The 13090-nt window shown below is 36.8% G+C and overlaps 1 protein-coding gene across 14 annotated transcripts in view; it reads left to right on the top strand.

Moving 5' to 3' along the window:
• SOX5 (SRY-box transcription factor 5) overlaps positions 1–13090 on the top strand; it is a 1100247-nt gene that overhangs the window by 297689 nt on the left and 789468 nt on the right. For all 14 annotated transcript variants that reach the window (XM_089304672.1, XM_089304666.1, XM_070049491.2 and 11 more), the window contains exon 4: positions 5138–5234. The gene's annotated coding sequence lies outside the window, so the exon portion shown is untranslated. The remainder of the gene's footprint in view (positions 1–5137; positions 5235–13090) is intronic.

Genomic DNA, 13090 nt, shown 5'->3' with positions numbered 1-13090 from the left:
TTCCCTACTTCCCTGTGCTTCTTCGCTATGAAATGGAAGCAGCAGGAATTGCACCAATTTAGAGGGGTTTTTATAAAGATGAGATGAAAGGGACCCGAGCGTAAAGTGGATCGAACAGTGCTCAATAAATAGACTAAAAGTAATCTTATGCTTCATTTTTGATAAAACACGCCAGCTTGGTCTTTTGTTATATTTTGCCTTTGTGTTCATGTTAGGTAGGTTTTTTTTTTTTTTTTTTTTTTTTTTTTGTCTCTAGACTTTTTTAATGCCTATTGCTGCTCTGGTCACATGGCCATGATCTCACTTTGTGCCTTGAAACAATTTCCAGGCTTCTGCATCCTAAACATTTTGTGTGCTGCTTTTTATTTATTACTTACATGAGGTTACTTCAGAAAAGTCCCAGAAAAATAAAATTAGGGGTTGAAGCACCGCCTGTGACTCTGGCATCCCCCCTGCGCACCAATTCCAGTTCCAGCTGCTCCATTTCTGATCTGTGTGCCTGCTAATGCACCTGGGAAAGCAGCAGAAGATGGCCCAGGTGTTTGGGCCGCTGCACCCATAGAGCAGATTAAGCTCCTGGCTTTGGTCTGGCCCTACTCGGCCATTGCTGTCATTTGGGGAGTGAACCTGGGATGGAAGAAGCTCCTTCTCCATCTTTCCCTCTCTCTCTCCCACCCTCCCTTGCTAACTCTGCCTTTCAAACAAATAAAATAACTTTCAAAAAGTCAAAGACAAGTTTATTTGGGTACAAGAAATTTTAAAATCCACACCTAGTTTTTGCTTAATACACGTTTTCTACTACGTTTTTGAAGATCCCTTGTGATACGATTTCCACATTTTCTGTACCCAGATAAACTTTTAATTCCATTTTCTATAAACTTCGAAATCCCCTGGTAAATTCTCTGTTTGCCTGTTTTGCCCACATTCCTCAGGACACCCTATTTCCTGATGATGTCATTGGAAAACAACAGCATAGCAGAGTGCTGTGGGATTGAGAGCTGGTTATATATCTCAGAAGCTCCTCTCGGTTTTAAAATTCTTTGAATCTCTGAAATTGAAAATCAGAAATCTGAGGAGGTGATGGTCCTGCGACCAGCTATGAGAACATGGTTTTCCCCTCGTGCCCTTCCCTGGTGTGTGTGTGTGTGTGTGTGTGTGTGTGTTTACTCAACATGTGTGTATTTTCTACTTTCTCCATCTGGCATCTGCTGCACTGCCATCCTAGCTGGCTGCTCTGTGTCAAGAGTACTTTAGCCTTTTCATTAGGAAAGAGAAAGAAATGCAATCACATAAAAAAGAAAACCCTCCCACCCCCACCCCCACCTCCCTTCTGTTTCCTTGTTTCCCAGCAAGTTTTTTGCCATTTACCTTTGCATTTGCATGGCTTATTGATTGGCAATTTTAAAATTGTTTATTGTGCTCTTTTGTTTCTCTGTTCAAGAGCTAAAACAAAAGCTACCAGGCCCTGCGAGGTACACATTTGCATGCGGTGAGCGTTGCCCTAGGAAAAAGTAATTGCTAATGCATATTTATGTGGCACAAATTTGCCATTTGTTTATGCATAAAATTATCAATAGTGCAGGGCGGCCCAGCCGTAGAAAATGGTGACCTTTTTAGCTTAATAAATAGAAATCAGCTGTTATTGTGAAGAGATCAGCCATTTATTCTGTGTTGAGGGACATTGCCGGGAAAATGCAGATTGGGGCTGGCAATATCATTAAATGGAAGGCCAATGACCCTTTCGGTAGAGTCTATTATACTTTATCTAATAGGGGATAAATGACTCTGGTTGGCAAATGGAATAAAGAACAACTTTTTTTTATATATATATTTTATAACTATATGGATTTTAAGCCAATGAAACTGAACAGAAAATTTCATGCTGACCTGTTGCTAAAAGTCTCTCCAGAAGTATCAGTTTTAAGGTTGCTTTTCTTATTTTTATTCTCTGACTATTGAGATTTGTACTAATCGAGATAACGACTAAGTCAATGATATCATTCCAGGAGAATAGGTCCTCCCTTAGTGTTGACTGTATTCTCTCTCTCACTCTTCTCTTCACTGCCCCATACTTTTGCCTTTGCATTGAAGGTATTCATGCATTTTACAGTTGCTTTATATTTGATGTTTTAAAATAGTGAAGATATTCTCAAAGTGACCTCTGTATTATAAATGAAGATGATCTATGGTTAACTAAGTGTAACACTTTCCAATTGATAAGACGTTTGAAATAAGTATTGGGTACTTTGGATTGGAGGATTTTGGGTAAATATAAAATTTTTTCACCCACATATTTTTTCAACATGTTAAAGTCAAATATTTGCCTGTTTTGCTTGTTTCCTTGCTATATGCGATACATAAAATGCCCTCCGTGTCCCCAGAGTGCTCGCTGCCCGTGATTGAACGTGGCTTGATCTCACACAATGTTTATTTGGCTAAATCTCATTTGTACATTAGTGAGCATTTCTGCCTCTTAGGATTTTTTTATCCAGTTTTTTTCAATCATCACAAAATTCACTATGAAGTGAAAATTTTGTTTTTTAAAACTATTGTCGTGTGGTATTTGGTACACTGAAACCTTTCAGGTAATCGGTGTGTTAGGGAATGAGAGCGTGAAATCGCTCTCTGTGAACCCCCTCCGAACAGAACGTGGTAAGTGTGTTTGTGGTTGCCTGCTTGCTCCCTGCTGATTGGGTAGCATACACCAGAGTGAAAGTTTGCACAACAGTGCTTGTGCCACTACCAGTCTTTCCTCCATGCTGCACTTCGGTGTGACAGTGCATTCTGCAGCTTGTCACTGGGGTGACTGAGTAACCTTTTATTGGCAGAAATGGGTCTGCTGTCCCTTTGTAAAGTAGAGGGCGTCAATAGGATTCAGACACTAGGGTACATTAGTCCCTAAAATGAATATATTTTTATGTCATTTATAAGGTATTGATTTTAAGTCCATTAGATTCACAGTCCCTAGTGGCAGAAAAAAACAATGATTTAATGCAGCAGTTGGAATTCCAGAAGGAAGCGCAGTGGTGATTAACCCCTTTCTCCTCAACTCCCTGCCCGCATCATATAACGTCCTTTAGGAATGGAATTGAAGACCCTGGGGACAAGGAAAAGACTTGTCACCTGTCTTTCCTGCAGTTACGAAGAGGTGACAAAACAAACTTCAGTTCAGTTATTACCATGGCTCTCTGAATGTGATAGAATTTGTCACTCCGTGATGATAGGCATTGCCAAATTTATTAAATGAGAAAGTAGTTTTTAGGTTGATGAATTCATTTTACTTTTAAGAAGCCCAGGGCTTGCTTATTCATTTATAGAGCTTTTGCAAACTTAAGATGTTGTTTAGGGAGATTATGGGATATGAGAACACTGAACTTAGTTTTTTGGGGGGGAGAAGAAGAAAACATATATTTTCTATAAGAAAAGAAAGTTCATCATGGTGTCATATCAGTTATGACAGTTACTAGGCTAGTTTGAAATACAGTGTTTCCTGTCCCATGAATACACAGAAAATTATTGGTTTATAGAAGCCTCTTTCCTGATAAGAGGGTGACTGAGATACAATTTCGCTGCTATATAATTAAATTTGGGGGCAGAGCACTCGGAATAATCCTAGTCCAATTCACACAACTAATGTTACTACCACCTGAGAGAGATTTTCTCTTAGGCTGCTTCTGCAGCTACATCTTCATTCTGGTACCAGAAAAACCTCGTCATAATATAGGTAGGAAGGTTTTACAATTCCAGTTACTTTCTGATCTTCTGTATGGTTCTGTGTTATGTTTGGAGTATACCAGCTGAAATCTGATTATCTCTACTTTTGGAGCAATGTAAAACATGATGCTATCAATAAGCATTTTTAGAATTTTGTATTTTAATTTAGATTTTTCAAGTTCTGTAACCAACATACAAAAATACAGGCTCCCTCTTGTGGGTGAAATTGTCACCTGTGAATTTTTGTGTCACCCAGATACCTCGGGTGACAACATTTTTGTTCCATTTTGAAGTAGTTTCAGCTGTGCTAATCTCTTTTCATTTGGTCAAATGTGATGTTTCACTTAACTGAAAAAAGTAGAGTTAGATGCATATAACTTTAGTAAAATTATTAATGAAAGTAGATAATTTTTAATTGAGACAGCCGTTTTACTTTATCAGTGAAATATCTTACATTCAAAGTTATTAATGGTGATATTTCTCATTTTGTAATAGTCTTCAGTGGAGTGATTAGTGTGCTAGCAAAATAATGGGCACTCTGCTCCTTGTCGCCATTGTGGCTTTCCAAGCTCTGGGTTCAATCACAAGGTTCCTATACTGGAATGAAGAAAAGTCCTTCTGTAGTAGTCATGCGCTGGGAAGCTGTACATGATACTCAAACTTCTCAATACCATAAATGTTGTGATCTACATTGAATAACCAGTGATGTTATAAAAATGAACGCTGAAGCATTCCTCAGTTCTCCTAAAATTGAGCTGCTAGTGAGGAAACTTAGCCAGAAATCAATCTGTGGCTTTAACCATTTATAAGTTCTCTCCTTTCACTCTCATGATGGTTGAGAGTTTTCACTGATCATCAGGGGGCCTTTTGGTCTAGCCTGGGGTACTAATTAACACGGCAAGAAATGTATTTGCTCATGAGAGTGGCAAGGCCAGTTTTTCTGAAGATGAGTCAGGCAATGCAATAGTGGAGTTACATACAGCAGGACATATGAGAGATGCCTGTACTGAATAATACTTGGCTGACCATTGCCGTGGTGTATGTGAGTGGCCTCAGTGAAGGGACATATGAGGACACCTTCACGCCTCATGTAACTCATTATCAGACACAAGAATCGACCTTAGCATAGCATGACTTCAGACATACTGGGATATTTACATGAAAATTAGACAAAATTACCAACTTCTGATATTTACATATTTGCATATAACATGTTTTTTGCTGAATTATAATGGCTTTATAATGAGAAGATACTGCCGCTTCTTCTATAAACTGTAGTTTTATTTTATTTGTATAAACTGACATACACAAATTTAAACTTATTTAAAAATTTTAAGTATCTCCTGCTTTTAGGAGTCATTTGTTGGCATATTTATTCACTGAAATAATGTATTGTTAATTGATCACTTTTATTGTTTTCCAGGTTATCTCTTGCTGATGACACGATTCCAGTTTAAATCTGTTTGCAAGATTCTGAGAGCTGAACTGAGAATTTTGGCACCGTACTGGTTGGAAATAAGGTATATTCATATAACATATAATACATACCTTTGGAAATTGATTACTGTATTTACTCCACAAAATGGAAATTGATATGCCTTCTCTTATTTTTAATTTATACACAGAAATATATAAAACATGCGTATACAAGTATAACACAGTCTTGAATGTTCTGATGACAACTGGCTTTATAATTATAATTTTCAGACTCATTATGAAGTTATTGTCTCTAACGTGATAGACGATAGTGACATTTCTTTTCACTTTCTTAATGAGATACGCTTTTCTTGAAGTTTGAAAATCTTTTTGTCTCCACTGAAAAATGTTCTCCAAAACATTTATTGCTATTTTCTTTTTGCTGCGAAAGAAATATTTTGGGTCACAATGGGTGGGTCACAATAGGTAGGTCACACATTTAGAAAAATTTTCATAGGCCACTAAATATTCTGGCTTATGTTTCTATAATCATACAGAAAATGCAGTTTTGCTGAGGGCAAACAACTAGTTTGCAGTTTGCTGGCAGAAAAATTTCCTGGTCATCTATCTGTGTGTGCATTTATGCCATGCTTGTTTGTCTGTTCAAATAAGTTGTACTCTTGGGGACAAGAAGTGAAAGTTTGGCCACAGACCCAGAGTTGAAAATCCTTTTGTGATTTATAATCCTTTGGCTTACCAGAACTCATGGAAGGAAGAGGTTCACTCCTAGTAAGTTAGCTAAGAAAATGTTGTTGATAAGTAGAAAAGAATAATGAAAATGTAGTCTTCTTGCATAGTATCCTAAACCTTATTTTTTCAGTACTCCACCCTTAAAGTCTTATGACTTATTTTTATAGCACTTTATATATACTAGTGCAAATCCTTATAATTGATGGTAATCACTACCTGCTTTAAAACTAAGTTGTCAAAATCCTAAATGATGGCATAAAAATGTTTATACATAAGACTTCATACTGTCACAGACAAATGGAATAGTATAAGACAAGGTATAATAAATAATGGATTTTTATCCTAACAGAAGTAGAGTAAATCACAAATGAATTATTAGAAAGGTAGAACTTCTATAGTTGACAAGACACCAGTATGAATGAAATTGGAAGGCAGATGACCAACTAGGCTACCTCCAATAAATGGGACAACATCAAATGTAAAGAATTGTTATGTATGAAAGGCACTACATCCTAATTTAAGAATTAACAAGATATAAGAACAAATGATTTATGAGAAACACAATTCTGAAACAGAAGCTGATAAAAAGGAATGCAAAGTTATACCCATCTATTATTTACTTAGTAAAAAGTAGTTAGGGGCCGGCACTGTGGCTCACTAGGCTAATCCTCCACCTGCAGCTCCGGCACTACAGGTTCTTGTCCTGGTTGGGACAAGTGCTTGGGCCCTGCACCCACATGGGAGACCAGGAGGAAGCACCTAGCTCCTGGCTTCGGATCGGCGCAGCTCCGGCCGTGGCGGCCATCTGGGGAGTGAACCAACGGAAGGAAGACCTTTCTCTCTGTCTCTCTCTCACACTGTCTAACTCTGCCCGTCAAAAAATAAATGAATAAAAAGTAAAAAGTAGTTGGGAATGATAATGTTGTAAGAGGAATATGTGGAAATGGGCACTTTCAGTAATGCTGGAACTAATTATATTTGTTCAACTTTCCAGGAAATTATTTGATCATTTCTATAAAGAACCTTAAATATGTCCAAAGATTTCTAGGCATCAATTCCTTTCTATTAATTTGGAAAATCTTTGGTTATAAAAAAAAATAATAGGTTTAATAAGATTAAATAGTTTAATATTTTAGCTTATTAATATATTAATAAAATAAAAATATTTATTAAATAGTTTAATATTTTTCCTAGGTGAAGTCTGCATATGCACTTCAGAGCCGGGTCAAAGTTTATGCAGTTATCAGGGACCTAGAACCTTCATCCTTTGCTCTCCCACTCTGAATAGGTGACCTTTACCTAGCATTGTGGAACACCCGGAATTGGTCTTCCAGCAATCATGTCCATATTCCAGCAACAGGAATGAAATGATACAAGCAGAAAGCATGCCCTTCCTGTTACAACATCCTCTGAGAAAGCCCACATGCTTTCCACTTAAATTCTGTTGGTGTGAAAATTATGGTAAGACCATGCCATGCTCCAACAGAAGCTGGCATTTAGCAGTTTGTAGTCTAGAAAATAAATTTTAGGAAATTCTGACAGTGAAAGAGTAAGAAAATAAACATTATGGCCTAACTAGCTGTATCTTAACAGTTGCACTGCTGCAAAGCTACATTAATGAAATAATTAAAGGATATGAAAATTATTCAGATGTTCATTTTCATATATTTGTAATGGGAAAAGTTTAAGACTGACTAAAGTGTCCAGCAATAGAGCAATGGTGAGATAAATCTGACTACATTAAATGAGAAGATAGTATGCAAACCATAAAATATTTTTAAAGTTATATAATGTTATTCATGATGCAGTATTAAATGAAACCAGAGAGAATCTGTACAAAAGATACGGTGTATTTCAAAGTTTGTGTGTACATACATTTATACTGCATACATATATATATATTTACTTGTTTATGTGTGTTTCAGACACATAAACATTGACAGAATAAATAGCTGATACTCAGTATAATTAGTTTTGAATCATGGAATCATGAGAAGTTTGAATTTTCTTCATAGTTTATAATTTTTTTAACATATTTATTTATTTGAAAGAGTTAGAGGTAGAGACAGAGAGGTCTTCCATCTGCTGGTTCACTCCCCAAATGGCCGCAACGGCCAGAGCTGTGCTGATCCGGAGCCAGGAGCCAGGAGCTTTTTTTGGGTTTCCCATGTGGGTGCAGGGACCCAAGGACTTGGGCCATCTTCTACTGCAATCCCAGGCCATAGCAGAGAGCTGGATCAGAAGAGGAGCAGCCGGGACTACAACCGGCGCCCATATGGGATGCCGACACTTCAGGCCACAGCGCCGGCCCCCGTAGTTTATAATTTTTTTTATAATAAGTTTGATCAACATTAAAACTTGAGAAATATAGATAGGGTATTTGAAAAGAGTCACATAAGTTGTTTAGCACCTCTGTGTGTTAAACAACTTAACAAAAAATGCTCTGTATATTCAAGGAGAGATGTCACAACCCTTGACCTGTAATTTCTAGTCATTTTTCCTGAAGTGTGCTTGGAATAAGCTTTGCTTCTCAGTAGAGCCACACAACCACCTAGAATTCTTGATAGTGTTGCACCCTGGCTGCCCCTTCTGGGTCTGAGCAGTTTCGGATACTGTGCTGCGGTTCAGTGGTACTAGGAATACCTCCACAGCTTTGGCTACACGTGTCTACTGCCAAGGCTAAGAGCAAAACACCCCTGACGTCTTTTTCTTACGTATAAGTGAAAAATTGAGTTTTACAGTTCTACATCAAGAATACTTTTCTTTTTTTTAGAATCATTTTGTTACCTTACAATATTAGAGTGAGAATTCTAAGAGAAAACTCCAAATTAGACAGGAAACTGAAATTTGATGTTGAAATTGTAGAGAGAGAACATTTTTCCCCTGGATCTGACTCTGCTCTTTGAGTATTGTGTTTAGGAACATGGACTTCAGAGACAGACTCCTGAGGCTGTACTCCTGACGGCGCCACTTGTAACTATCTACTCTTGGGTTTGTCCCTTAACTTCCATAGCTCAAACTCCTCATGTGTAAAAGACAAATAGCAATGGAAAACAATACACCATGCAAATACTATACGGACACTGGAGGAACTAATGTTTAACCTCCATTAAGTAAGCTAAAGCTTGGACCTCTACTGAAGGTAAAGTTATTTAATTTATGGTTCAAGGTTCAATTCAATAGGAAGATGGAGTCTCTTATAACCTGAATGCCTCTAATAACATAACTTCGAAATACACGAAGGAAAGTATCAGAGAACAACAAAGATAAATAAATCAAAAGTGGCAGTGATATTGACTCAATTCTCTTGGTCGTAAATAGTATATAATAGAAAGATCAGTAAGAATGTCCATGAAACTTAGGGTTTAAGGAACTTGACGTTAGGGAGGGTGTTCAGTGTAGCAGGTAAGACACCTCTTAGAATGCTCGCATTCCATGTCAAGGTGCATGGGTTTGAGTCTGCTCCTGATTCTACCGCTCTGAGAGGAACCATGGATGGCTTGAGTACTTGGGTACCTGTCACCAACACGGGAGACCTGCATTAACGTCCTGTGCCTGTCTTCACCCTGGCTCAACTCTGGCTGTTGGGGCATTCAGAGAATGAACTGGTGAATGGGAGATTATTTCCTTTCTTTCTTTCTACTTCTCTATATTTGTATCTCTATCCTTCAAATAAATAAAAATTTTAAAAATTACACTGCTGGGACATTTGTGGAATATTGTATACCCCCGTAAAATTCACATAATTTGTATGCAATGTGAATATGTATAAGAATTGATCACATGCTAAGTCAATCAAAAAGTTTTAATACATTAAATCTAAACTTTTTTAAAAAATGGTATTTATATATTTGAAAAGCAGAATTACAGAGAGGCAGAGGCAGAGAAAGAGAGAGGTATTCCATCCACTGGTTTACTCCCCAGAAGGCTGCAACAGCTGGAGATGTGCCAATCTGAAGCCAGGAGCTTCCTCTGGGTCTCTCAGGCGGGTGCAGGGACACAAAGACTTGGGCCATCTTATACTTTTTTCCCAGGCCATAGCAGAAAGCCGGCTCAGAAGTGGAGCAGCCAGGAGTAGAACTGGCGCCCATGTAGGATGCCAGTACAAAGGCGTGGCTTTACCTGCTACGCCATGGTGCCAGCCCCTAACCTATTTTCAGAGAACTGAAACAATGATAATAACCTATACATGAGTAACAAAAATAGAGCCAGAAATAAAGTTTCACAATTGAAGTAACAGAAATGAGGAATATTTTAGGCTAAACAATAATGAACATTCTACATAGAACAACTGTAAACCGCCTACAGGAAATATTTACTGGGAAACTTAAAACCCAAATAAGTGATTTGGAAAAACAGAGTGAAGATTAATAGGCCACAAATTCATATCAAAAAGTTATAAAAAGAGCACAAAATAAACACGAATAGAAGGAAGATATTAATTAAGGTTAGGAAAAAATTAACCCACTTGGAAAGAATCATACGATAGGGAAAAGCAAGAATGCCAGAAATAGATTGTTGGAAAAGATGAATGAGTTTCCAAAGCTCTGATGAGATTGGGCAGAGAAGCAAGTGACAGTGGGGCATAGAGACCATTTCAGGATTGAAAAGGAGACACCTCAACACAACAGATGTGCAGATGCTAAAAAATAGCTAATAAGGAATATTATGAATAACTTTATGGTGGTAAATTTGAAGAGTTGATGAATATAAAAAATCCTAGAGAAATATAACTTGGCAACATTTATTGAAAAAGAAATAGAGAACATGAATATTTTTGTAAGTATACAGGAAATTTACTTCAGTAATCAAAACCTGTCCTACACAGCAGATTCCAGCTCCAGATGGCTTCATAGGCCAATTCAAGGAGAAAATAAGTCTCATCTTATATAGGTTTTTCAAAAAATAGAAGTGGTAACAATCCCCACCTCATTTTGTAAGAACCATGTAATCTTGATAACAGACTTGACAAGAATAGTATGAAAAAGAACATCTATAGACCTGTTCCTCTTACGACAATAAATAAAACATTTCTCAACAAAATAAAGCAAATGAAATTCTTCAGTTTATAAAAAGAATCCCTTTTCATGATCACTAGTTTATTCCAGAAATAAAAGTTTTGTTGGAATTTGTTTTAGAAAAACTGTAATTCCTATTAAAGCAAAACATTGTATTATTTCAATAAAGGCAGAAAAAGCATCGAATGAAATCCATCTGTTTATGGTTTTTAAAATTATTAGAAAACTAAAAACAAGAAGGAGCTTCCTTAATGTGACAGAAAATACTTAACTGCATACATAAATTATGATAGTAAAATATTGAAAAATTTCTTCTATTTAACAGTAAGAGGATATTTGCTACCACTCCGCTCTTTAGCATTTTTCTAGAAATATTAGCCAATGCAGTAAAGCAAGATAAAGAAATAAGATTATCAGGATAGAAAACAAATAACCAGCAATCATTCCTGGTAGATGATCTAAGAGGTTAGCAAGGGCTGATTTTAAAAAAATGCATATAGAAATCAACTGTATTTATGTATCAACATAAATTTTTATGTAGTTAATTAAGAGTCATGTAGTATCTCTGAGTAAATTTGTGTAACTATATTAGATCATATTTTCAAAGCCTGAAATAAAAGAGATAGACCATGGCCATACACTAAAAGAGTCAGTATTGTAAAGTTAACCCTTATGCCCAAATTTATTAATGAGTACAGTGCAGTCACAATCAAAATATCAACTGCAAGTTCTGTCTTTATTATTATTTGGTTAGGAGGGGTGTGTGTTTGTGAAATGTGAGGAGCTGATTCTAAAATGCTTAAGGCAAAGAGAATTAAGGAATCCCTTACAAATACAGGACTGGGTAGCACAGGCCCTACATATATTATAAAGCTCTATTTACTCAAGAAGTGTATCATTATGCAGACAGATGAGAGAAAATGGAGTTCAGAAATAAACTCTTGACATAGGACTTTTTCATAAGAAGAGTAGTATGTCAAAGCAGTAGAGAAATAGCAATGCTTTAAATACATTGATATTGTGAAAATTATGTAAAAACATTGAATCTCTACTTCATACTCTACACAAAAATAAATTTTACGTGGTCAAATCCTACAAATAAGAAGCAAAAGAATAAATCCCCACTGAGAGATTGTAGGAGTTTCTGGGGGTATGAATAGGAATCACAGCAGAACAACGCAAACAACAAAAACGGCACACATATCCTACATTCATACAGTCCCATAGATCAGGGGAAAGATAGCACATTGTGGTAGAAGAAATGTGGGAAATAGCATTGACAAAGGTGTCCAGAATCGATTTTTTTTTAAAAGCTGTGCATCATTATAAAAATTCACAGTTTAGTGAAAAAATGGATGTAAGAAGAGATCAATTGGCCAATAATATGTCTCAAAGTCCAATGTGTGAAAAAGTGCTTAATGTTGGTATTAGGGAGATAAAATGAAATATGTACTTGTACTGAGATTCTGACTTCAGAATGGGGGAACCTCAAATGTCTAGCAGTTCGCCGCATCGGCAAGGATGCAGAGCCACAGTGGGCACTCAAAGAGTGATCGTTGGCCTGTACACCGGAACAGACACCTTGGGGTATGGTACCTAGTGATGTCAAAATTCATAGCCCCTACTCTACAGATAGCAATTTGGATAAATATCCTGGAGAAATAAGTATGGCATATATGTATTAGCAGACTTGTGCAGGAATGTTCACACAAGAAATATTTGTGTTTGCCTCAAAAAACTGGAAGCCATTCAATTGTCATCAACAAGATAGGAAATTATAGAAAGCCAGGCAATGAAATATGAAGTAATGAAAATGGAGGTTTCTTACTGTCTAATTAATATTAACTGGAATAAAATCAAGACACATCGGATTATATCCAGAGTGATTTGGGGCAGGTGATATTATCATGTTCAGGAATGCATTGTAGATGGTGGAAGTTAAAAGCCAGGAAGTGTTACTATGAAATCTGAGTGCCAATCTCTAGGAATGAGGAAAGAAGTTGGTTGGTGTGGGAATTTGAGTCAGAGGACATTTCTGACCTAAGGGAGAGGGCTAGAAATTCACTGTGTGGTGGTTATATGGGCATGTGCTTGATTTCTACTTGATAAAATGCACATATTCTTCACATGCATTTGATAATGGTAAAAGTAAAATGGTCATGGTAGATTGTGTTTTTTTCCTTGTTGATGTG

Source organism: Oryctolagus cuniculus, chromosome 9 (assembly GCF_051225735.1).
Source record: "Oryctolagus cuniculus isolate XC-2025 breed Fujian yellow rabbit chromosome 9, ASM5122573v1, whole genome shotgun sequence".
NCBI lineage: Eukaryota > Metazoa > Chordata > Mammalia > Lagomorpha > Leporidae > Oryctolagus > Oryctolagus cuniculus.
Note: the sequence above shows the minus strand (reverse complement) of the source record. Positions and strands in the feature narration are given on the sequence as shown.